Source organism: Pan troglodytes, chromosome 1 (genome assembly GCF_028858775.2).
Source record: "Pan troglodytes isolate AG18354 chromosome 1, NHGRI_mPanTro3-v2.0_pri, whole genome shotgun sequence".
In the NCBI taxonomy this organism is placed as follows: Eukaryota; Metazoa; Chordata; class Mammalia; order Primates; family Hominidae; genus Pan; species Pan troglodytes.
In genome coordinates, this window is record NC_072398.2 from 163,669,562 (window position 1) to 163,696,734 (window position 27,173).

Here is a 27,173-nt window from a genome sequence, read left to right on the forward strand (position 1 = left end):
CCTTTAGATTTCAGTTCATGTGTTACTTCCCCAGAGAGCCCCTCCCTGACCACTGTCTCTATCCCTCCGATGCCCTCCCTGACCAATGTGGTCTTCCCCAGTTGATTTTTTACTCATCATCTTATTATTGTCTTCATGGCACAATCTGTAACTACCTTATTTCTTTACTTAATTACTTGTTTGTCATCTGTCTTCTATACTAGAATATAAGCCCCATAAGAGCAGGAACATTGACTACCTTGCTCACTGTTGAATACCAGCACTTAACACTGGGAAACAGTAAGTACTCAACAAATGTCTATGGAAAGAAAGATGCGAAGGAGGGAAAGGAATATGATCTTTAGAAAACTCCCTATAAACATCCCTGTGGTAGACAGGAAAGTGGCCCACCAAAGATGTCCATGCCCTAATTCCCAGAATCTGTGAACAGGTTACCCTACATGGCAAAGACACTTTGGAGACGTGATTAAAGATAAGGACCTTGAGATGGGAAGATTATTCTGGATTAACCAAGTGGGCCCAATATAGTCACAGGAGCCCTTAAAAGTGTACAAGAAAGGCAGGAGAGTGGGTCAGAGAGATATGATGTACCAAGGACTCGCTCTGCTGCTGCTGGCTCTGAAGTGGTGGAAGGAGCCATGAGCCAATGAATGTGACAGCTTCTAAAAGCTGGGGATGGATCTCAGTTCAGATACATAAAATGTGTTTCTTGTGAGTCATTGTTAAAATGTTTGAGAAGCACAGATTTAAGCCAAAATCTGCAGGTCTCCCTGTCTCTAAACCAAAAAGTCCAAGGTCATGGAATACAACGGCCTCTGCGAGCTAATTTCTGTCTTTATCACCAGCCACATCCACCACTCTCTGCTGACACTACCATCTAGTGACACTGAGCTGCTTATACTCCTGCCCGTCCCATGCCTATTCATGCCTCTGTGTCTTCCCTTCATGCTATTCTCTTTACTTTCCCACTATTTTTAGACTGGGTGAGTCTTATTCATCCATCTAAACTCAGTTCAGACACCTTTCATTCAGTTATTCATTCAATAAATATGTATTAAGCAGCTGCTAAGTGCCAAGTCCTTGGGATACGGTAAAGAACAAGACAGAAGGGATTTTAGCTCTCATGGAAACAACATCCTGGAGTAGACAGGCAAAAAACAAAAATATAAGCAACAAACTGGTGAGTTCAGGTAATAATAAAAGAAGGACATAAAAGAGGAGAGACCCTGGGGAGGATAGAAACTTGTCAACAAAGGCGTTTGCAGGAGGCGAAGCTTGGGCTAAAATTGGTGCTGGCCAACTGAAGTTGTGGGAACACTTTTCCTCACAGAGGAATGGTGAATGCACAGCCTGGAGGCAGAGGAACGAGCTTGCCAAGGGAGAGGTACAGAAATAAGGTCAGGGCGGTTGGAGAAAGTGACTGCAGGGAGAATGGTATGTGACGAAATTAGAGAAGACATCAGGAGCCAGATTTACTATGGACTTGTTTGCGAAAAAAGGGAGCCTAGATTTTACTCTCAAATGTATGGGAAACCACTGGTGTTTAATTAGGAATTTTACTTATTTAATTGAGTTTTAATTGAGGGTGTAACGAGATACGAGTGACATTCACACACACACACACACACACACACATACACTACTCTGGGGACTAGGGTGGATGCAGGCAGACCAGTTAGGAAATGACTGCAGAGGCACAGGTAAAATGATGATGATGTGGTCCTCAGGTGTTGTAGTGGCAATGGAAAGAAGTGTTCAGATTTCAGGAAGCCTTACTTATGTCTTCAGGTCAGAGTGAACCCTCCTACCAGTATCCTCAGAGCACCCTGGCATCTTCCTATCTTAGCACGTACCATAATTAAAGAGAACTAATTTATTTAGATACCTGTCTATCTCCTCCATTACCTTGCAAGCTCCTCAGGGGCAGAGGCCACAATTTGTGGCACATAGTAGGCATGTGCTGTCCTGGATAAAACTTAAATTGTGTGTGTATGTTCATCTATTTTACTTCTAGTTTAGTTTAATGCAACTACATTAAAACTACTTACATTAAATCTTATTCTACTACATTGTGGTTGGATTTTTTGTTATATTAGTAAAGGTGTTAAAATATACTCTTCTGACATATTGACTATTTGAGTTAAAGGCACTTGAAAAACAGCAGGGGCAAGAAGATCACTTTGACTTTCCTGCTGTTTCTTAAAATCAGAAGGTGAAATTCCCATATGAAAGACACTCTCTGTACTAGAAAGAAAGTCAACATCTTTATCTTCAAGGATGAGAAATTGAGACCAAGAGAATTCTGTATAGACTTTGGCATCCCCACATAATTTAGTCACATTTTTATAGGTTACTATTCTTTGCTCAATCCAATATTTAAGTAACTGACTCTACTTCTTTGGGTCTTCATTTTTTCATGTCTCCCATGTCCCATAATATTTGTTGAGTAAATTTGTATTATTTTTTTCCTGTTAATCTAATGTCAATTTAATTCTCAGATTCAACCAAGACCCTAGGAGGATGGAGCGGAGTTTTTCTACCCCTATAGTAGCTATGTTAGCTGCTGCATTAAAATTTGGAATATTCTGGCGTAGATAAAATTGTGGATTGAACTGGAAGATAACTGAATGAATGGCTACATAGGGATTAAGTAGGTTTCTGCTTCCTAACTGCAAAAGATATCTATGGCGCCCCTTTGTAGAAATTTTCAACATGGATCAAAATTTATGAAGCTATAACATTCTCCAAATAGTAAAATACTCATATGATAATTATAAGGATCTAAAAAAATGGATATATATGAAATATGTTTTCATATATATTATGTCCTATTATTAAATAGGTTAAAATATATGTGTATATTATATAAACATGCATATTTATATGAAATAGGTAAAATGGAAGATAAATTTGAGTTTATATAATGGTACATTGATCCAAACACAAACTTGCTCATTTTCTCTGACTACCAGGTAAAAATAGCTTCTCCTTTTATGAGAAGTTCAGAATCCCCAAAGACCTTCAAGTAAATGAGGTATCTTCCAATAAAATGAAACCTCCTGTAACTGTAAACATCCTTCACATACCCTGCCTAGAGGGTAAATATTAAAACAACAACTCTGTCTTGAATCAGAAAATCAAAGAGTGTGCTATGTCATTGACTCATCACTCAAGTTGTGACAGTTTCCAGATGGTGAAAACAACGTCTCAGATCGGGGATGGGGGTGGGGTGGGCGGGAACAAGCCAGAAATACACCGACCGGCAGGAAGACAGAGACAACAATTACTCCCTGACCAGCCTCTTTCCCCATTGCTCTAGAGAGAAGCACAAAGCATGAAGCTACTTCAAAATTGCATTGTGCTAGGCTAGGAAAAAAGAAACTCTTAAGTTTCCTTTCGCAGGTGATAATCTCATGTTGGCAGAAAAACTTTCTACTTCCAAATTATTTTTCTTCTGTAGCACTGTATTAAGGTCAAGGGAAATAGTGGTATTAAGGAAAAGAAAAAGGTGAATGAATCTCAGTTCTGCTATATGCTATTGACTGTGAGAGCACCATTTCCTCATGCCTTACAATAGGTATAGTAATACCTAGCTCGGCAAAGTTACGGTGACGATTAAGGCAAAGTTATTGTGAACAGTCCATGGTGTCATGGATTCATGAGAATACTTAGCACAAAGTAAGGACCCCACTGAGGCTGGTTCCTATTTCCCCTGCTGATTCCCTCGTTTGTATTTCTTTGCTAAATCGCATATGATTTTCAGTGTACTAGAGTTGTATGTTTTGTTGGCCAGGTAAAAAAAAATCTTAATTCCTAAGACGATCAAAGAACTTAAAAAGTCAGGGGAGGAAGGAGCCACACGAGTTACTAGTAACTACTGTGTCCTGCTGCTCCCTTCCCCTCCAACAGCTGACATTTCAGTCTGGGCTACCACAGACAACCAAATGATTGTTTCAAGTGTGCCTCAAGGCTGGTTGTCATATAAATGCATGTCGTTAATGATCAGGTGACTAAATGAGGCAAAGAACAAAATTCTTCCCTTCTGCCTGCAAAGCTACTTACAGAGATATGTTTTACTGGTAGCAGATCAATATACAGACAACACTTCAGAGGTCATTTATTCCTGACTTTACAAATGGATCACCGTGACCTAGAAAAAAAGAGGGGACTTGCTCAAGTTCACATTAATAGCAAAATCCAGATCAGAACCTCAGTCTCTCTCTCTCTCTCTCTCTCTTTCTCTCTGATGCAGCCTCGTTCTGTCACCCAGGCTGGAGTGCAATGGCACCATCTTGGATCACTGCAACCTCCACCTCCTGGGTTCAAGCGATTCTCTTGCCTCAACCTCCCGAGCAGCTGGGACTACAAGCAGGTGCCACCACACCTGGCTAGCTAATTTTTGTATTTTTAGTAGAGATGGGGTTTTACCATGTTGGCCAGGCTGGTCTTGAACTGACCTCAGGTGATCTGCCTGCCTCGGCCTCCCACAGTGCTGGGATTACAGGCATGAGCCACCGTGCCCGGCCAGTCTCCTGATTTCTAATCCAACATCACTTCTAGATGTGAGGCTGCTTGTAATCAATAGCAACAGTAGCAGCATAATACTAAAAATAATGCTAATCTTAACACTATACTAATACTAATGCTGCAATTTTTTGATCTCTTACTATGTTTCAGGCATGATGCTAGGCACCTTACATACAATCTTTATGATATCTATCTAGTAAAGCATTTATAATGCCTAATGCTTTACTCTTCAGAAGGTTGACTCATTACTTCTGAGGCCCACCTCCCTCAAAAGAGGATGAAACAACAAAACTCAGCGCACGTAAAATATGTAACCGTATCTAATGCTATTCCACTATGGTGATGGAAAAGGATAATCAAATCAAGTGATCAATTAGCTAACTTTCTCTTCTTCATGAAATTTCCTGAGTTATGGTCATGAAAATGAACTGTTTTTCATTCCAAGTCTACCATTTGGTGAAAGAATGTAACAAGCCATTACATGGGCAAAAGCCCGTCTATCAGGCCCCATCATCAAACAGGCCCCGTTCATAATGTCATGGTAAATGGCTTGAAGGGGAAGGAAAGTAAAATGCATAACCTTCTCTACTTTTTCTTCTTTCTATTCAATAGTCCAAGCACTGTTTACATGAGCCAAATTTAACACACACACTTGTTTTCCTTTTTGTGCAGCTGACGAGGCTGCCTGGAGTTTTCTCTAATTTCATTGGTAAGCATTTGCTGTCCTATGGTTCCTCTTTAATTTCACCCAAGTACAGGAACTTTCTTTTCTTGCTCAAATTCAGGAGACTTCCGAATTTTTGTTCCTTTTTTTTTTTTTAAATTCAATGTGTTTTCTCCTTTCCCTCTTTATGGCTTTTTTTTTTTTTCTTAACTTCCTTTATTCTTTTCTCTCTTCTTTTCCTATTTTTTCTGGAATGTTGTTTCTGTCAATTCTGTTTGTCTTTATTTCCACTTTAGATACATCCCATTTGACATAATAGACTCCTGAAATGTTGTGTGTAAACAAATCAAAGTTGAAATGAATTTATCCCACCCCAACCCCTCAATCATCTGTACTGAGAACTATTTTACCCTATAGATTGAACAAGCATTTCTCCAATATAACAGTAAAAAGAAAGAAAGAAACAGGACATGAATGGAGTCTTGGAGAAATAAGACACTTTCAAATAAACTACATGACCTCTTTTCTTTCTTTGAATAGCTCCCATAAGCCTAAAACTTTCATGGCAAGTGTTCAATAAAGCTTCAGAAACTCCAGCCTTCTCTGATTCACTCTCTGTATCCTGCTAGGCCTATCGATAAAATAAGCTGTCTTCTATTGGGAAGATGTGCTGGAAAGAGGCCCCGGGCACCATCCTTGGTTCCTCCATTTCTGCCTCTGTCACCATGGCAGGTAACTTCATACTTCAAAGCCTCCTTTCCTTATTTTAAAAATAGCAACTGACCTTTATTGAGAAAACTAAACCTCTTTCACTAACTTTTCTTCCTTAGTGTATTGGAAAGGTTTTTTCTTTGACATCCTCAATCTGGAAGTCTCTGTTTGTGGACAATGGCAGGAGGTTTATCTTTGGATCCTGGGTATTGCAAAGTCCTGGCCGAGTTTTGCTTCACCTTGAAGCAACCACTGAGTATTTTCATGAAGTACTACGAGGCATTAACATATTAAAATAATTGCATTGTTTTGAGAATTTTCTAAGAATTTCACAATTATCTTAAGATAATTGGAGGCACACTTGGGAGGGGAATTAAAAAACTAAGGGTAGTGATCACCATGCCACAGTGTTTCCCCAGGTTTCTCATATAAATTAAGAATTCAGCTGAAGTCTCTACACTAACAACCCTCCATCTCAGTATCTCCTGATATTTTACTTAATGTGTTGCTTTTCCTGCATATCATTGCAAAATAGAGGTTAATTAAGATTCTAATTTTAACAATCTTTTGTAGGCATTTACTTAGTAGTTTATCACTGTGCAAAGCATATAATTTAGTTGTTAATATTTGGTCAAATACATAAAGTAATGATTAGTATCCTATTCTACGGATAGAAAAATCTGTAAGTTGACCAAGATAACCCAGAAAAACCACACATAAATCCAGAATTGGATTCGAATTACATTCTATGCTTCCCTTCTCCATGAGCACCTGAGAAATAAAAATCCAAGCTTGATGCTCTGTTAGTCTAACTGCTTTCCCTCTTCTATCGGTTTAAATTCTGCAGGAACAGGCTTACCCCTCTCATTTATTCTCAGCATGCCTCAGGGCTCCCATGTTAAACCCACAAAGCTACTACCTCCAAGAGGCATTGAACCATGTTTACGCTCATCACCTCAGTCCAAGCTCCTAGAAGAGCCTCCTGAGCAACTGTAGTAGTAATGAAAAGAGCAGTGGATCCGCTCAGGACACCTAAGTCTTGGCTCGGATAATTCCAGCTATATGGCCTGTGACAAATCACTTAACCACTCAGCCTAAGTTCCTTCATCTGTAAAAAGGGAATAAAAACAGCACCTACCGGATGGACGTGGTGACTCACACCTGTAATCCTAGCACTTTGGGAGGCTGAGGCGGGCAGATCACGAGGTCAAGAGATCGAGACCATCCTAACCAACATGGTGAAACTCCATCTGTACTAAAAATACAAAAATTAGCTGGGCATACTGGTGTGCGCCTGTAATCCCAGCTATTTGGGAGGCTGAGGCAGGAGAATCACCTGAACCCGGGAGGCAGAGGTTGCAGTGAGCCAAGATCGCACCACTGCACTCCAGCCTGGCGACAGAGCAAGACTCCGTCTCAAAAACAAAAAACAAACAAACAAAAAACCAGCACCTACCTCACAGGATTATTGGGAGGGTTAAATGACAAGCTGTTAGCAGAGTACCTGGTATATAGCAAGAGCTCAATCAATGTTACCTGCTATTATTATGATAAGAAAAAAGGCAGTATCACTTCTTTTCAGTGACACTACGAGAATTAAGTTAGATGACCTTGCTTTTGACTCCTCTCTTTGCCCATTCATCTGATTTAACACTGAAAGACTGATTTGATTAAAACTAGATTCCATACCTCCTAACTTCATGCCACCTATCATTTAAGACATATTAAGTATTCTCAAAATTTTCCCAAACAATTTTGACTTTGTAGGTCATGAACTGGGCCTTACATTTTTTTATATTCACTAAGTCTAAGTCCAGCAAATGCACTGACCATAATGTACATGTTCAATACTTATTTGGAAAACAAAAACAAACCACTGTTACACTAGTGAAGAGCACTAGAAACTTCCAAGGGCAAAGGAAATTGTATAAGACTTCTTTGGGGATTTGGCTTTTTTTTTTTTTTTTTTTTTGAGATGAAGTTTCATTCTTGTCACCCAGGCTGGAGTGCAGTGGCGTGATCTCTGCTCACTGCAACCTCTGCCTCCCGGGTTCAAGCGATTCTCCTGTCTCAACCTCCCGAGTAGCTGGGATTACCATGCCACATGGTGTGTGCCACCCTGCCCCGCTAATTTTTGTATTTTCAGTAAAGACGGGGTTTCGCCATGTTAGCGAGGCTAGTCTCAAACTCCTGACCTCAGGTGATCCCCCCTCCTCAGCCTCCCAAAGTGCTGGGATTACAGGTATGAGCCACCGTGTCCCGCCATTCTGCACAAATTTATTTGTAGGAGTTGACTGCAGTGCTGTGAGCGTAATTACAAAGATGACAAATAATTTGGTAGAGAACAAAGCAGGTGCAGCAATACAAAAATAAGTCCACAATTGAGAAATGATGCCCAATACCTACTGTACTTGGAGGATTCTTCTACCTTAAAAATTACATGTGTGCTTTCAAATTTTTTTTTCACACTGAAACTCATTCTAATACAGAAAAGATTCCATTTGTCAAAGTTTGGGAATTTATCAGCCTATGTAATGAACATGACATTCAAGAGGCATGACATATGGAAAAGAGCATATTGCAAACTTTTCTGGAGGCTGTTGTGCCTAACAGATAGTGTAATGTATTGAGGATTTCACATTAAAATAGGGAAGGAAAGTGTTAGCTCTTAGCCACTAAGGTCGTTTTAGTTATGTGTTGGACAGAGAAATAGGGCACTGTACCATTCCTATTAATGGAAAATGAGAATCCAACGTTTGTTTGTTCAAGTGGAGGTGGTTATAAGGTTCTGAGCCAGAGATGTGGAAACAGAAGGAACACAGTTTTGAGCCAGAAACCTGTAACTCTCTAACTGTGTGAAACATGTAAGTTTCCACATCTGTAAAATGGGAATACTAATAACAATTTCACCATGTTTTTAAGGAATTAGATAATATATATCCAAAAACCAAATACATAGTAGGTGCTCAACAAAGATGTTCATCTACACAGAGCACACACATAGCAGATTATAACAATTATCTAGAGTTTTAAAAATGGGGGAAAAAGGACTAATTTTGCTTTATTCTTTATATATATATGTGTATATATATGTATGTATGTATGTATGTATTTTTAAGACAGAGTCTCGCTCTGTTGCCCAGGTTGGAGTGCAGCAGTCCCATCTTGGCTCACTGTAACCTCTGTCTCCCGGGTTCAAGCAATTCTCCTGCCTCAGTCTCCCGAGTAGCTGGGATTACAGGTGTGCATCATCATGCCCAGCTAATTTTCGTATTTTTAATAGAGACAGGGTTTCACCATGTTGGCCAGGCTGGTCTTGAACTCCTGACCTCAAGTGATCTGCCCACCTTGGCCTCCCAAAATGCTGGGATTACAGGCGTGAGCCACCGTGCCGGGACCCTGTTCTTAGACAAGGTCTATTTGTATGCTTTTAGGTTACTATTTGTAAGACCTGGATCTAATGGTACAGATACACAATCCCGTACAATGCTGACACTGATATTTAGTGTGTCCTAGGGAGATGAGAAGGGCCTCATAGTTCACAAAGGAAGGGGCATTTCACAGAAGAGAAAACTGAGGCTGGCCAATTTGCTTGCACCAGAGCATCTTGCTAGTAACTGGCCAGGCAGGGACTCGGGGTCAGTCCAGAGGCCACAGGAAAGCCTGCTGAGACAAGGATAGTTCACCCTCATCCGGGACTACGGAAGGCCCCCCCAATATCTTACTCACATTTGATACATTTTCAAGCAGCGGGAGCCACGTCTGTGGGCCTGAACCAAGGCTGGACCCTCAGGGGTGCCCTCTGCCCTTTTCCAGTCGCCGTCCCCTCCCTTCCGTTTGAGCCCATCACTCTGTGCCCCGGCCCAGAGAGTACCTTGGAGGCTCAGTCCGCGCGCTCCCTCCCCTCCATCCAGCCAAACCACAACCCAGTACCTCCAAGTGAACATCTGTGCCCAGGGCGTTAGGACTGTGATGAAGAGAAGCCATTTGGGATCGTATTGGAAGACTTTAAAAATATATATATACATATATATATAAAGAGAGAAGCCGTCGCCGAAGCCCCCTCGGGAGACGCGAGGCACGGAATCCCGGGCACGCAGACACCCCGCTGGTCCGGGATCCTGGGGTTCTCTCTGTCCCCGACCCCGAGTCACTGGTCACTCACCGCGTGTCGCCTGCCAGCGGGCGCGGTCCCGGGCCTGCGGGGACCGGGTGGCCCTGGTGCTCTGGGCCGCACGTGTCTCGCTCTCCGCCGGCGCTCAGGCGTTCCCGGTGCCAGCGCCCGCCCTCCCGCCTCCGCCTCCCGCCTCCCGCCTCCCGCCTCCCGCCTCCCGCCTCCCGCCTCCGCGCCACCAACTCCGGGGTGGGCGCGGGGAGCTGGCGGCGAGTGAGGATTGGGCCGGGGCGGGGGTCGGGGCTGGGCGGTGGCCGCAGGGCGGAGAGGACTCGCTTCTCAGTTCAGCTCCGGACGCGCAGCCGGGCGGGCGCCCGTGGTTTCCACCCCGCGGGTCGAAGCGGGCTCGGGTGGGATTCTGCCACCTGTGGGCTCTGCTGTGTCGCCTTGAGCAAGATAATTCTCTCTCCACCGTCAGTTTCCCCTCATATAAAATGCGGATAATAAGGCCTGTCTCATAAGACGGAGCAAGGGTTGACCGAGGTGAGGTGCGTTTATGCACCAAGATATGATAGGCGCGATAAAATCGTGTGCTCAGCGTTCACAGCCATAGAGACGTGGCACTTTGTTGACAGCCATCAGGGAACTTTCCTCGCAGATGTCCTTTCTCTGTGCTTTGCACCGCCCAGCTCTTACCACACCTGAGCGCCGAGGCCTCCCAAGTGGGCTGTGCACAAGACCGCCCACTGGAGTGCGGGCAGAACATACTGGAACTTCCATTTGTATTTGCTGTCTAAAAAATGAGAAAAAAGTTAAACTTGAACAGATGGCGTGTCACCACTCCCGTATAGGTCCCGTGTTATAAGTGGTGTTCTCAGGCAAGAGGGAAAACTGCCCAGAGTACAGAGGGGTCGGCAGCTCTGCATAATATTTATGACAATATTACTTAGAAAAAAACTTTTATTTAAACCTGTAAAGACAGACTCTCACTCTGTTACCCAGGCTGGTCTCAAACTTCTGGCCTCAAGCAATCCTCCCGCCTTGGCTTCCCAAAGTGCAGGGATTACAGGCCTGAGCCTCTGCACCCGTCAGCTTAGATTTCTTTAAATCTAAGACTTCCTTAATTATAAGACATACCATTATTTATGCGCTAGTAAGAAATAAAAAGAACTGCCAGGTAAACAATAACAATGCTTTCTCAACATTTAGAATCTTTTAAACTAAAATTTTATTTAGTTTAGAGATTTTATTTAGATATCTCTAAATAAAATTTAGATTTTAAACATATGTATATTATCTATCGAATATTTTTTTAAGTCCCCCCCTCCCCCACCCCGTTGTCTCTGGAGTTTTCTTCTAGTCCACTGAGCCCAATACAGGTTTGCTGAGCCTGCAGAAGCGGACAACTGCATACCACGCTTCTGGGCATTACCTTAAAACTGCTCTCAATGTTTGAGATGTTAAATATGAAAAATGTACATCTTGGAATCAACAATGTACAGTAGATTGTCTTTATGGGATTGTGACATACTGTAGTTTACATGCTTTAGTAATTTATCTACATGAATAATTTTACTAAAATCTTTTAAATCGTAGAATCTAGAATCTTAATATTACTTTGTAATGAGATGATACATAATTGTAAAAATCATTTGTAACAAAGATTTTAAAAGTTGTCTTAAAGCGAGTTATTTTCTTTATTTTTACAAAAAAACCCCAAATATCCTAAAGTTGCTGATCTTTTCTGTATTGATATATGGCTCTCAGTACATGTTATCTAATAGATCTTTTTGAAGAACAAAAAACCCCAGAGGTTTATTTGTTGTTGTTTCTTCAAGGTAATTTTCACACCAAGTGATACGTTGTTATGAAGAGACGATTTGAAAACAAATATTTCGAAGTGTTCCCATTATTGTGTGTTTTTCTTACTGAAGATTTTATGATTGTCATCACAGAAAATGCTTTTAAAAACTCGGAAACAATTTGCTATTTTGTTTCAATCTTTTAATTGAGCAGTTCAGTGGATTTTAAATCCATTTGTTAAAAAATATAAAAATGCAGCAGCTTCTCATTACTTTAAAAACTGATTGATATCAAGAATAAGATTATGATAGCCAAATGTTATAACAATCTTGCATAATTCATGGATTTTTCAACACTTTTTAGTGAGAAGGAAGGCTTTTAGTTTTGTTAATAAATCAATAATTTCAAAAATGCATTTTACTCTTTATCTCATTTAAAAATTTAATTTATATATTTGTGTGTGCATGTGTGTGTGTGTGTGTGTATACACACATATAAATATACATATGTTTTTCTGTTTTTTTTTTTTTTTTTTTTGAAACAGTGTCTCACTCTGTTGCCCCGGCTAGAGTACAGTGGCACAATTTCAGCTCACTGCAACCTCCACCTCGCGGGTTCAAGTGATTCTCCTGCCTCAGCCTCCTGAGTAGCTGGGACTACAGGCACGCGCCACCATGCCTGGCTAATTTTTGTATTTATAGTAGAGATGGGGTTTCACCATATTGGCCAGGCTGGTCTCGAACTCCTGACCTCGTGATCTGCCCACCTCAGCCTCCCAAAGTGCTGGGATTACAGGCGTGAGCCACCGCGCCCGGCATACATATGTTTTTCAAGGAAATAAAAAAACAACCAAACATATGTTGGGGATATTTCTCAAAAATGCTTTTTTTTTTTTTCTGAAGGAGTATACCATCTAAAATGTTGAAAGACCACTGCTCTATTAACTTCTAATGGCAGCATCTTACAAAATTGCTGAAGTCAGACACAAAATGGTGTTTCAAATGCATCTAAGGCATATTCTTTGAGGGAACAGATGAGAGCTATTGAGGAAAGAACTTGAATCTGGTTGTTAAGCAAGCACAACAAATTATGAGAATACAGTAAGATGCAGGTAGCAATGATAACCTTCTTTATTCTCTTCTTTTCCCTAGATGCAAGAAAAAAAAAGTCAGAAGATGACAACTCTTACATAAATATTATTTGAGAAATTATCATGCTCTAGGTCCATCAGTATATTGTTTAACTTAGACTTACATTATCAAGTGAAGACTTGCACTGATTGCCATTGATAACAGTGGTTCTCTTATCCTGCATGCTCCCTGGATTATAAACTCTATGCACGCAAGGATCCCTCATCTTCAGCATCTGGCACACTGAGTGGTACAGGGCAGGTAGTCAATAAGTATTTACTGAGTTGAACTGACTTGTTCTGGAGAGATCCCATTCTTTCTGGCCAGTTCAACAGGATTGTAGGTGTTGTTCAATCTTCACACTTTTCGACAGTTAAAAATTAGTTGGAAAATTAAATATAATTTTTCTTAGCAAGTCGGTAACCTTTCTGTATGAAATCACCATCTGTAGAGGCCTTTCTATTTCCCCATTTCTTTTTTCTACCTTCTCCTCCTATTAATATCTGGGAGTTTCACTAATACAGGCATGGCTTTTGTCAGTGGTTGCCTGTCTAGTTAGAGAAAAAAACAAAAACAAAAATAACAACGAAAACAAAAATAACAACAAAGACAAACTTGCTTCTGTGCTTTCTAAAGAATAAACCCTAGATGGTAGACGATGCCTGATGAAGCAAGAGCCTAATATACAACCCAAAATGTCAACTATGATTGTTAATGTAATCATTTTTAAGTCTATGGGTATGATATGGTCTTCTGTGTAGCTGTTAGGTAAATGAACGTACTTGTAAATCAAAAGCTCAATTAAGTGGATAACCACAGTGACAGTGACAAAGTTTTTTCTAGGAAATACTAGTTCAGTTTCCATTTCTGGTATAGTTCCATTACTTTAAATGTCTAATTTGGTTCATTGCTGATACCAAACACCCTGAAAATACGTAATCACACTATTCTATGAATAACTGAGATGTGCTTCTCCTAAAGTGTCAGTTGTCAGGATAAATACTAAGAGGTGGTTGCTAACATAGTCATTTAGGGCATCAAATGAATGCTGGCACTCGTTAAACTTGGTAAGATGGTTTTAACATCATTTTAAACTTTTACTTATAATGAGGAAACTCAGAATCTAAGATTAACTGTTCAACCTTAACTGCCTCATTTTGTAAAAGTTTCATTTCTAAAAGTTTTTACTTTGTTAGTTTTAGTCATCTCTCCAAAGTATTAAACTTATAGGACACCAACATAACTCCTGAATATATTTGTAGTGTTATGTATTGAAAAAGTTTATATAAAATTAAAATAGTGCAATACCAGATTCTCAGATTATGAATAATCTCCATAATTCTTAAAAGGTAGACTTATACCTTCTCCACAACTGACATTTAACAAACACAAACATTGTTTATAGAGGAACAAACTGGCCAGGCTCAGTGGCTCATATATATAATCTCAGCATTTTGGGAGGCTGAAGCAGGTGGATCACCTGAGGTCAGGAGTTCAAGACCAGCCTGGCCAAAATGGAGAAATCCCATCTCTATTGAACATACAAAACTTAGCCAGGCATGGTGGCACTCACCTGTAATCCCAGCTACTCGGGAGGCTGAGGCAGGAGAATGGCTTGAACCCAGGAGTCAGAGGTTGCAGTGAGCCAAGATGGCACCATTGCACTCCAGCCTGGGCAATAGAGCAAGACTCTGTCCAAAAAAAAAAAAAAAAAGATGAACAAACCACATGGAAATTGCCATGTCTTGGAGAGCAGCAGTGCGTTTTTGAGAGGTCTTTAGATTGCTGGATGCCTTGTTAAATGAACATAAAGGTTAAAGAGTAAAGTGAGACATGAGGTAAATTTAAAGCTGTGATAGCTGCAGGGTCCTACACAACATAAACTTTATTCACAAACTGGCTCTGCTATTCTTAGCAGCTAAATCTAAACATATGTTACAGGATTCACAGATTCCATCATGTCATGGCTGGTTACCTGATCATCAGAGCCAGAACTTTTGGTGGTGCAGAACTTTGGCAAGTTCTTATAAAAAGGAGAGTGATTTGCATAAAAGGCAAATTTCTCACAAACATTCCCACATAAAACCACACATATGTTCCTCATTTTTGTTGTTGTTGTTGTTTGTTTTTGGTTTGTTGTAGAGTACATCAACAGAAGCCCTATGAGAAGTACTCTGAAATGTGGATGTATAATCATTAAGATTCTTTTCTACATTCCACTCTTCTGGCTTCAAATGTCCTTTATTTCCATGCTTCTCATACATAGAAAATACTCTGATTTCCCAAATGAGACAACCCAAAGTCCTGTCCAGTCATGGCATCCAGCTGAGATCCAAGCTCTCTGAAAAATGAGCAGTGGTGGCTACCTAGTAAGATATGCCTCCTCTGGGTCCACAGCCTACAAACAAACAAGTAAAAAACCCAGGTTACCTGCACCTCCCACCTCGCCCTGCCTTGCTCCAAGGATATAAAATGGTGGAACAGGGACAATGAATGCTCAGCTTAGGAAACAGAGAAGCATGTGACACACCAGAAGTCACTGGTCCAAAGTACCACTGTCTTCAGTGGGGAATGCATTAGTTTTTTTATTTTGGCCTGTAGGACTTCTGCTAAAGAGGCAGGAAGAATCTCAATTAAGTATCCTTTTCTACAAATCAAACACTGCAGAGTAGTATCAAATGTTAATGATATTTCCTTTCCCCTCCAGTCTCTCCTTCCCAAATAATAGTTTTATGAGAATCTTTCCACATTTTTCTTCATGGCTTTATAGATGTATAAAAGCGTTTTAGGTTTTTTTTTATATTTAAGCCATACAGAAAATATATTCTAGGTTTAAACAAATTGAGCTATTCTATTTCCCTATCTGTCCATCCATCTATCTTTCGTTCTCCTTTTACCACATGACACAAACTTCATTCCATAATGCACGTAGTAGCGCTCTCATTTTTTTTCTTTTTTCCTCTCTCTTTTTTTTTTTTTTTTTTTTTTTTAGACAGAGTCTCACTCTGTTGCCCAGGCTGGAGTGCAGTGGCATGATCTCAGCTCACTGCAGCCTCCGCCTTCTGGGTTCAAATGATTCTCCTGCCTCAGCTGTCAAGTAGCTGGGACTATAGGCATGTGCCACCACACCCTGCTAATTTTTGTATTTTGTATTTTTAGTAGAGCCTCGGCCTCCCAAAAGTGCTGGGATTACAGGCATGAGCCACCGCGCCTGGCCTCATTTTTTTTTTTCAATAGCTACAAGTATTCCATACCATGCATGTACTAAGATTTAGTCAACCATTCTCTTATTTACAGGTCTTCAGGTTTCTAATTCCCACCTGCCCCCTTGTCTCCCCCAAAATGCAGCATATTCACCAAAATAAAAATATTCTTACACATATACTTGTACAAATATATGGTGCTTTTATTTGTGGGTAACATAATCTCACATGTAGCTTGTTGAATCAAAGGATATGAGCTTTTTCTCTTTAATGGATTGTGCCACATTACTATCCAAATTATAGTAATTCATACTTCCACTAGCATGCCACATTATCACTAATAGTGAATGCTATAAATCTTCTGTAATTATCAATCTATCAATCTAACATGTAAAAAATGATATTTCATTGCCTTACACTGTGTATCTTTGACTGCAAACATCTTTTCATACGTCTGATAGTTTTAAAATATGTATTATTATTAATCTATCACAGTCTACCTTCAAATAGTAGGCCAGTTTATGTATAATACAAAAACTTTACAACAGTATGCTTCTATCCTTATATCTTTTGTACTATTTGATTGTACATTTTACTTTCATTTATGTTTTAAGCCCCATGATACATTGTTACTATTTTTGCTTTACTTAGTTATCTTTTAAAAAATTAAAAAATATAAAACCCAAAATTTTCTATATTTCCTCATATATTTACAATTGCAAGTGCTATTTATTCCTTTGTATAGATCAAAGTTTCTAGCCGGTATCATTTCCCTTCAGCCTAAAGAACTTATTTTAATATTTCCTATAGGACAGGTCTGCTCTTGACAAACTTTCTTAGCTTTTGTGTTCTTAAAAATTGTTTTATTTTGCCTTCATTTTTGAAGAATTTTTTTTACTGTATGTAAAATTCTAGGTTTACTTCTCCTCCTCCCAGCATATTAAATATATTATTTCATAGTTTTCTGGCTTGCATTGTTTCTGTTGAGAAGTCAGTGTTAAGTCTAATCTTGCATTCCTGTATGTAATTTTTTTTCTCTTAATGCCTTTCAGATCTCCTTATAATGGATTTTCAACTATTATATTATGATGTGCCTTGGTGTGGTTTCCTTTGTGTTTATTCTGCTTAGTATTTATTGAGCTTCTTGGATCTGTGGTTTTGTAGTTTTTGCCAAATTTGGAAAACTTTTCAGATTTATTTCTTCAGTTGTTTCTTCTGCCTACCATCGCTAGATTCTAATTACATAATTTTGGTGTGTTTGATACTGTGCTACAGGTCACTGAGGCTCTATTCACTTTTTTTTCAGTCCTTTTTTTCTCTGCTTCAGTTTGCTGATTGCTATATCTCCAAGTTCATTGCTTTTTCTTCTGCAGTGTCAAATCTGTGAAATCCATCCAATTAGTTTTTTACATAAGTAAGATATTAAAGTATTTTTCAGCTCTGGAAATTACATTTATTTTTTATAGTTTCAGTTTCTCTTATTATTAGTTTTTCTCTTTAAATCCTTGAGATTTTTATAATAGTTGTAAAATCCTTGTCTGCTATTTCTGTTATCTCTGTTGTTTCTGGGTCTGTTTCTATTGCTGACTTTTCTCCTAGTTATGAGTCTTATTATTTGTGCTTCTTTGCCCATCTAGTAGCTTTTTTCTACTGAACCCTTGAGATTGTGAATGTTGCATGACCTGCAAAGCCTAAGATATTTGTTATCTGGCCCTTTAAAGAAAAGTTGCCGCGCCCTGCCCTAGATGTACAGAATTGTGTTGAGTAAAATTGTCAGTATACGGAGTTCACAGTATGCAACTGTCTTTTTAAATCCACATCCCCTTTTAATTTTTTGTTTTATCTTATTTTCTTTTCCCCTCATTTATCATTCATCTCAATGCTATTCTTCTTTCTACTCCATTGACACTCTTATTTATAAATATCTTCCCAATTCACATCCCTTGTGTTTATTTACATACATATGGATCTGTGATAAAATACATTGCTATATGCTTTAAAATTTTAAATAAATGGTAGTATGTTATAGATTTAATGCTACTTTTAAGTTTTTTCTCCATCAACATTATGTTTTTATAGTCAATCCATGTTGCTACAAGTAGCTTCATTCTTTCAGCCTGCTGCATAGCATTCCATCACCAGCATAAGCCACATTTACATGGCCATGCTCATATTGATGGGCTTCTAGGTTGCCTCCAATTCCTTGCTACCACAAATAATAACTTGATAAAAGAACATCCTAATGTATGTCCCTTGTGTGCATATCTGGGTGTTTCTATGAGGTGCGTATCCAGAAACAGAAGTGCTGGGTCAGAAGAGATGCACCCACTCAATTGTACTAAGTACTACCACATTGCTCTCCAAAATTGGCTGTGCCAGTTGGCACTCATATGAGTACCACATAAAAATATGTTTCCCCACATCCTTTCCAGAATTTTGTCTTATCCAACTTTATTTGTTTCCTGTTGCTTTGCAACAAATTACTACAAACTTACTGGCTAATGGCTGGGTGCGGTGGCTCACTCCTGTAATCCCAGCACTTTGGGAGGCCGAGGCGGGTGGATCACGAGGTCAGGAGATCAAGGCCATCCTGGCTAACATGGTGAAACCCCGTCTTTACTAAAAATACAAAAAATTAGCTGGGCGTGGTGGTGGGCGCCTGTAGTCCCAGCTACTTGGGAGGCTGAGGCAGGAGAATGGCGTGAACCCAGGAGGCGGAGCTTGGAGTGAGCCAAGATCGCGCCACTGCACTCCAGCCTGGGTGACAGAGCGAGACTCCATCTCAAAACAAACAAACAAACAAACAAACTTACTGGCTTACAACAATACAAACTTTTACAGTTCTGAAGGTCTGAAGTTTGAAATGGGTATGGTTGAGCTAAAAACCAACGTGTTGGCAGGGCTGCATTCTCTTCTGGTGCCTCTAGGAGAGAATTCTTTTTCTTGCCTTTCCTAGCTGCTAGAGCTACTGGCACTCTGGCTTATGATGGCTTCCTTCCATCTGCAAACACAGCAATGGCCAGTCAAATCCTTCTCACCTCCTATTACTCTAACACTCTTACTTCTCACTCCTTCCATAGTACAAGAATGCTTGTGACTACATTGGGCTGACCTGAATAACCTCTCAATCTTAAAGTCAACTCACTAACAACCTTAATCCCATCTGCAGCCTTAATTCTCTTTTGTCATGTAACCTAACATATTCACAGACTCTGGGGATTAGGATGTAGATCTCTTTGGGAGGTCATTTTTTTTCTGCCTGCCACATCAACTTTCTAATTTTTGCCAATCTGTAAAGCATCTCAGTGAAGCTAAAATGCACAAAGAACTCCTGTACATTGATAAAGAAAAGAAAATGAATAGGAAATAAGTAATTGATAAAAATAGACAATTCATAGGAGGAGAAACCTGAAAGGCTAATAAATATATGAAAAGATGTTCAACTTCACTATTAATAATAGAAATACACGTTAAAACTATACCAAGACCATTTTTGCAATAGTTTCACAGTTGTGCAACCATCACTACAATGAATTTTCTTTCCTAATTTGAGATGGAATTTCCCTCTTGCTCCAGGCTGGAGTGCAATGGCGCTATCTTGGCTCACTGCAACCTTCACCTCCCGGGTTCAAGCGACTCTCCTGCCTCAGACTCCTGAGTAGCTGGAATTACAGGTATGTGCCACCACACCTGGCTAATTTTGTAGTTTTAGTAGAGACAGGGTTTCACCATATTGGTCAGGCTGGTCTCGAACTCCTGACCTCAGGTGATCCACCCATTTCGGCCTCCCAAAGTTCTGGGGTTACAGGTGTGAGCCACCGTGCCCAGCACAATCAATTTTAGAACGTTTCATCACCCCCAAAATAAATACTGTAGCCTTTAGTTATCATCCTCAGCCCCTCTCTCCCTGCACCCCACATTCTTGCAAAACAGTAATCTACTTTCTGTATCCATAGATTTGACTATTCTAGATAGTTAATGCAAATGAAATTATGTAATATGTGGTCTTTTGCAATTGGCTTATTTTACTTAGCATAACGTTTTCAAGGTTTATCTGTATTGTGGCATGTATCAGTACTTCATTCCTTTTTAGAGACGAACAACATTCCATTGTATTGCTTTTTGTTTATCCATTCATCAGCTGATAGACATTTTGATTATTCTACTGTTTTGGTGGAATGATGCTGCTGTGAATATTCATATACAAATTTTTGCATGGACATACATTTTCATTTCTCTCGAGTATATTCCTAGGAGTAAAATTGCTGGGTTAAATATTATGTTTAAGTTTTCAAGAAACTGCCGGACTGTTTTCCAAAATGGCTGCATCATTCTAAATTCCTACTATCAGTAGTGTATGAAGGTTCTGAGTTTTCCACAGCCTCACCAAAACCTGTTGTTATATCTTTCTGATTATAGCCATCCTAGTGAATGTGAAGCAGTATTTCTTTCCCTGTTTTATTTGCATGAGACCATTTTTTTACATATCATATTGACAAAGATAAAAACTTGAAAAAAAAAACACTGAGATGGAGAGAAAAATTGGGAGAAAACAGTACCTTAACCTACATTGCTGGTGGCCATGTACATTAGCGTAACCTCTATGGAGGGCTATTGTTTTAGCTATCAAAATTTTAACTGCACATAACCCTTGACTTAACAATTCCTCATCTAGCAATTTGAACTTAAAATATTCTTGCACTTGGAAATGTGGAAAATGATGTATGTCCAGGGATTTTTGCAATAGCATTGTTGGTACCAATTTCCATTTATATGGTGTTGGTTATATACAAGGAATATGATGCTTCACTTTAAAATAATGAAACAGCTTTATTTGTACTGATGTGAATTATCCCCAAGATATATTCACATGTGAAAAAAATGAAGTGCAGATGAATGTTCTACTATGCTGTCATTTTGTAAAACAATAAGAAAAAGATATTTGCCTATGTATGCCTAGGATATCTCTAAAAAAAATGCAAAAGAAAAAAAGAGTGACTGCCCCAGAAAAGGAAATTGGATGGCTGGGAAAGATGGGAGGAGATTTTAAAGTTATATTTCTTTTTGTATCTTTGAATTTTGAGCTATATGTATGCTATACCTATTTTGTAAATAATGTTTACTTAAAATTTTTTATACACAAAATTCTGGCATTACTTATTATGTTAATTCTAACTTTGTTGTTTGTCATTATGATAAAAGAACTCTTTTGGTTACATTTTCTAATTGGGTGCTGCTGGAACCAAGGGACACTTTTTTTTTTTGAGACAGAGTCTCGCTTTGTTGCCCAGGCTGGAGTGCAGTGGCACGATCTCAGCTTACTGCATCCTTGACCTTTTGGGCTCAGGTGATCCTCCCACCTCAGCCTCGTGAGTAACTGGGACTATAGGAATGCAACACCACTCCCAGCTAATTTTTTTGTATTTTTAGTAGAAACGGGATTTTGCTATGTTGCCCAGGCTGGTCTTGAACTCCTGAACTCAAGCAATTCGCCTGCTTCTGCCTCCCAGAGTGCTGGGATTATAAGCATGAGCCACCACGTTTGGCCCACTAGTGCTTTTTATATACTGATCTTGTTTTGGTAAACTTTATAACAATCTGTTATAACAGTTTATTTTATTGGTTATAATAGTTTATCTTGTATCTTTTAAATGCAAATGATTATATCACCTAAAAATAGTGAAACCTTTGTCTCTTCACTTCTAATTCTTCTTATTTCTTTTTATTGTCTTATTGTGTTGTTTTGGTGGAGTTTTCTTTTTCCCATTCTCACTAACAGGACAGCCCTGTGTGGTTCCCAGGGTTATGCAAGCTTTCCATCAAGCACAGGTCCAAGACTGATCACTTAACTCTCCTAAGCGGTATTAAAACTCCAGTCCTAAAGGCCTATAATTGTTTCTTTTACTCCTGTGAGCTGTTCTGTTTTCTCTCTCACTTGATGCCCTTACTTTGGGCCTCTTTTCATTTCTGGCACATGGGGTTGTTCTTTCTTGCTTTTTGCGTGGCTATATATTTTAAACAATTAAAAAACATGTTTAGATCATTGGGAAAAAAAAGAAAAAATAATAGGATTTCTATCTGTTTGGAGTTAGAGAGAGCTTCCTGTATCAGTCTAGTCTGCCATATTATTTTCATTATTTTCTGGATGTCTCTGCCTGATCATCCTCCCTTTTAATCCCCCTTACTGTCCTTATTTTTTTCCCCAGTCATTCAAAGGCAGGTACATTTGTCATTTGTCAGATTTTTTTTTTTTTTTTTTTTTTACCATCTTTGCTTCTCTCCATATTCTCTTTCCTTTGGTGTATCAGTATTCTACTGCTACGTCATGAATTGCTGTAAATGTAGGGCTTGGGACAATACATTATCATCTTATGGTTTTGGCAGCTCAGGAGTCTAGGCACAACTTAACTATGTTCTCTGTTTGGAGTCTCACAAGTCTGCAGTCACCGTGTGGACCGGGGCTATGATAGCATCTGAGGTTTTTGTCCTCTTCCAAGTTCAACAGGGTTGTTGGCTGAATTCATTTCCTTGCATCTGATGAACTCTTGGTGGCTTGTTTCTTCAAGGCAAGCAGGAAGATTTCTTTGAACTCAGGGAGGGCTTCAGTCCCTCTTTTAAAGGGCTCGTCTGATTAGATGTGGTCTATCCTAGATAAGCTCCCTTTTGATTAACACAAAGGTAACTGATTAGGGACCTTAATTACAGCTGCAAAATACCTTCACTTTTGCCATATGAAGTAGCACAATTACAGGCGTGATATCCCTATCACCTATACCATGTTCCGTTGGTTAGAAACGGGTCACAGTTTCTACCCACACTCAAAGAGGAGGGCACTACATACGGGTGTGAATACAAGGGAAGGAGAATCATAAGCTATCTTAGAATTCTGCTTATCACATTTAGTAATCTCACACTTAGATCTGTTGAAATGCACTCCTTAGCAGGAAAGACTCTCAAATCACAATCCTAATTTCAGTTTCTTTTCTAGTGCTGTTTCAACTTAACAAACACCTCTGTCTCCAAACTCAAATGCAGTAAACCTTGAGAGTCAACATGAATTAATATATCTACAAATTCTCTCATGGAAAATGCTTGTTTCCGTCAATAATTTAAACTTATCCTTTAGAGTTTTGAGTTTCCTTTGCATATATCCACTTCATAAACTGATCTTTTTCACTTTGGTAGGACCAATATATAAATAAGTTGAGGTTTATTTGCTAGGCTCCCAGCTGGGCTACTAAGTGAGTTGCTGTTTTGTAGCAGTGCTTCAGGATTCGAATGTGCCTTGGCATCACTACAAATTACTACACATCGTGCACCTCAGATATCTCCAAAATAGTCAAATCTGTGAACACTATAGGGGCTTCTATTTAGGTTGGTGCAAAAGAAATTGCAGTTTTTCCATCACTTTTAATGCAAAAGCTACAGTTATTTTGTACCAACTTAATATATGATTAAAACCCAACTTTCCTCTACTCCTCTAACCCAGCTATTTTTCAAGATGTTCATAGGTCAGTTAATGGTATCACTACCTTGCAAACCATCTAGTCTCACAGTTTAAAGTGGTCTGTAAACTTGAGTTGAGGACATTTAAGAAAGGAATCTCCTCATTTAATATGCAAAAAGGCATATGTGCATTTTTTTTTCAGGAATGAATGTTTTTAACTTCCTTTAGATTTTCAAAAGGGTGTACAACTAAAGAATTTTGACTTGGAGTCAATTCTGTGTATTCCTCTCTCCTTCCTTTTACTTGATTGTTAAATCCTTTTAACTTTGCCACCTTGATATTCTATGTATTCCTATTGTCATTACTAGTATTTGATTTCATTGCCTTTGTATTATTCTTCTAATCATTCTTGCCAATTTAATCTTCCTCAAGCTCATATTTGAACATTTGTTTAACCAATCATTTAGTGTGCAGTGCTAATTGCTGAGAATATCAAGATGGGTAGAATTTAATGTCCTCAGTCTGTTCTCAATTTTGGGAGGAAAACAGATATAAAGATTTTTCTAAAAGCATGATATGTGCAAGAGTAAGTTACAAAATATACACACTGCTATGGCAATAATCCGAAGAGGATCTGACTCATTCCTAGGGAATCAAAAACAGAGTGGCACTGGATGTGACACTTGAGGTGGGTCCAGGAGGATGAATAGGAAGTTTGCAGGCACAAAAGATTGTGGAAGGACCATTTATGGTGATGGAATAGTATGGTTAGAAGCAAGAAGTCAAAGTGCAGGTTGAGCTTGGGGAGGTTTGCATAATTCCTGTGAGACACAAAAATTCACGAGGTGTGAATGGCGGTAGAATAGGTCACCTCAAAATATGCCACTTTGGCATAAAGATTACTTTAAGCTCAAGGTACCTTAAAAAAAAAAACAGCAGGTGCAAGAAGGGTTTTCCTGGCAGAGGACAAAGGCAGAGAGGCATGTTACCTCCAGGGAAGATAGTTGTCCTTTGTCCTGGACTATAAAGAGAACTATTGAGGGACTGAAAACATTGAACTAATCCTCTTTTTAAGTCACTCTTGAAACAGAGAGGAGAATGACTTGGAGGAAGAAGAGAATGGGTACTCTGTGGATGGGGCAGAAAGATGCAGAGGGGGCCAGGCGTGGTGGCTGACACCTGTAATCCCAACACTTTGGGAGGCCAAGGAGGGTGGATTGCTTGAGGCCAGGAGTTCGAGATGAGGCTGGCCAACATGGTAAAACCCTGTCTCTACTAAAAATACAAAAATTAGCTGGGCGTGGTGGTCTGTGCCTGTAATCCCAGTTGTTGGGGAGGCTGAGGCAGGCAAATCACTTGAACATGGGAGGTGGAGGTTGCAGTGAGACGAGATCATATCACTGCACTCCAGTCTGGGCAACAGAGTGATACTCTATCTAAAAAAAAAAAAAAAAAAAAAAAAAAAGATGCAGGGAGAGTAAGGTGGCACACTCCACAACTTCACAATAAGACTTGACCAAGCGATTGTGAAATGTCACAGAAAACAGGAAATAAAACTCTCATATGGAAGATGTCCTCCCTGTACCAGAAGGAAAGTAACATTGTTATCATCAAAGTCAGAAAGTTGAGATCAAAAGAATTCTGTACAAACAGATCTCATGAATATACATATATATATATATATATATATATTTTTTTTTTTTTTTTTCCTGGTGGAGTTACCCAACCTTCATGGGTCATTTTTAGTCCTGCCTGGATTGAGCTGTTATAATTTCCCATTGACCTTAATCATAGGGCATAGTAATACCAAGAGACACCCTAATGGATCTCTTGTATTCCATGCATACTCTTTCTTACCTCTGTAATGGAATAATAGACTGATTTCATCTTGATAGTCTGGGTCAGTCACCCCAGCCAACACTGTAACTCCCTTCTTAGTCTGTTGACTTAAAGGTAGGAGGAGCCCAAAGTGTCCAGGTGGCAATCTTAACTTCCACTTTAATGAAATCATTGTTGTGTCTCCTGGTGGCAGCGTACCTCCCTCTGGAACTAAGACCTCTAGACCAGAAGAACATAATGTTGCAGGAACAGGAAGCAAAAAATTTGCTAGTGGATCACTAGGGGTGATGGTGAGGGGTGCCACTTCCACCCCTTGATTCCTGGACCTGTGAATCCTGGCTTTGGGAGAAACAGTAACATATTGGACACTGATTCAGAGCATACCCGGCCTTCTGGAGAACTTTGCCCCAGCCCTGCAAAGTATTGTCATCTAGTTGGCACTGTAATTGTGACTTCAATAGGCCATTCCACCATTATATCAATCCAGCTTCTTCAGGATGATGGGGAACATGGTAAGACCAGTGAATTTCATGAGCATGAGCCCACTGCCACACTTCTTTACCCCTAAAGTGAGTCCCTTGGTCAGAGGCAATGCTGTGTGGAATACCATGATGGTGGATGAGGCATTCCATGAGTCCATGGATGGTAGTCTTGACAGAAGTATTGCATGCAGGATAGGCAAACCCATACCCAGAGTAAGTGTCTACCAGTGAGGACAAACCTCTGCCCTTTGCATGACGGAAGAGGTCCAATATAATCAACCTGCCACCAGGTAGCTGGCTGATCACCCCAAGAAATGGTGCCATATCGAGGGCTCAGTGTTGGTCTCTGCTGCTGGCAAATTGGGCACTCAGCAGTGGCCATAGCCAGGTTAGCTTTGGTGAGTGGAAGTCCATGTTGCTGAGCCCATGCGAAACCTCCATCCCTGCCACCATGGCCACTTTGTTCATGGGCCCATTGGGAGATGAAAGGGGTTGCTGGGGAAAGAGGCTGAGTGGTGTCCACAGAATGGGTCATCCTATCCACTTGATTATTAAACTCCTCCTCCACTGAGGTCACCCATTGGTGAGCATTCACACAGAATACAAATATCTTCACAGTTTTTGACCCCTCAGAGAGGTCCATCCACATACCTCTTCCCCAAATTTCTTTGTCACCAATTTTCCAATCATGCTTCTTTCAAGTTCCTGACCATCCAGCCAAACCATTGGCTATAGCCCATGAATCAGTATATAATTTCACATCTAGCCATTTCTCCTTCCATGTGAAGTGCACAAGCAGGTGCACTGCTCGAAGTTCTGCCCACTGGGAAGATTTTCCTTCACTGCGGTTCTTCATGGATGTCCTAGAAAGGGGCTATAGTGCTTCAGGTCCACTTTTGGGTGGTGCCTGCATATTGTGCAGAACCATCTGTGAACCAGGTCCTAGTCTTCTCTTCGTCTGTCAACTGATCATAGAGAACTCCCCATGAGGCCATCAGTGCAGGCTGGGGGAGAAAAGGCAGGGTGGCAGGAGTGGAGATCATGGACATTTGAGCCACTTCCTCATGTAACTTACTTGTGCCTTCAGGAACTGCTTGAGCCGGATCACGTGTATACCACTTCCATTTCATGATGGAATGCTACTGTGTGTGACCCACTTTATGGCTAGATGGGTCAGAAAGCACCCAGTTCATGATAGGCAGTTCAGGTCGCATGGTGACCTGATGACCCATAGTCAAACGTTCAGTTTCGGC

At 39.9% G+C, this 27,173-nt stretch overlaps 2 protein-coding genes across 33 annotated transcripts in view; both read right to left on the bottom strand.

The window, feature by feature from the left end:
- Positions 1–10,586, bottom strand: part of IL12RB2 (interleukin 12 receptor subunit beta 2) — a 90,470-nt gene extending 79,884 nt beyond the window's left edge. For 4 of the 31 annotated variants that reach the window (XM_063800608.1, XM_063800652.1, XM_063800641.1 and 1 more), the window contains exons 1-2: positions 10,068–10,186; positions 4,063–4,150 (exon numbers count right to left, since the gene is read on the bottom strand). The gene's annotated coding sequence lies outside the window, so the exon portion shown is untranslated. Of the gene's footprint in view, positions 1–4,062; positions 4,151–7,040; positions 7,153–10,067 lie in introns of all 31 variants that reach the window. The other 27 variants (XM_063800616.1, XM_063800660.1, XM_001163965.7 and 24 more) reach the window with 17 other exon arrangements.
- A 1,742-nt stretch (positions 10,587–12,328) lies between these two features.
- The window catches only part of IL23R (interleukin 23 receptor), a 166,565-nt gene continuing 151,720 nt past the window's right edge, over positions 12,329–27,173 (bottom strand). The window contains exons 12-14 of one of the 2 annotated variants that reach the window (XR_010153579.1): positions 14,523–14,640; positions 13,074–13,311; positions 12,703–12,966 (exon numbers count right to left, since the gene is read on the bottom strand). The gene's annotated coding sequence lies outside the window, so the exon portion shown is untranslated. Of the gene's footprint in view, positions 14,641–27,173 lie in introns of both variants that reach the window. The other variant, XR_010153578.1, reaches the window with a different exon arrangement.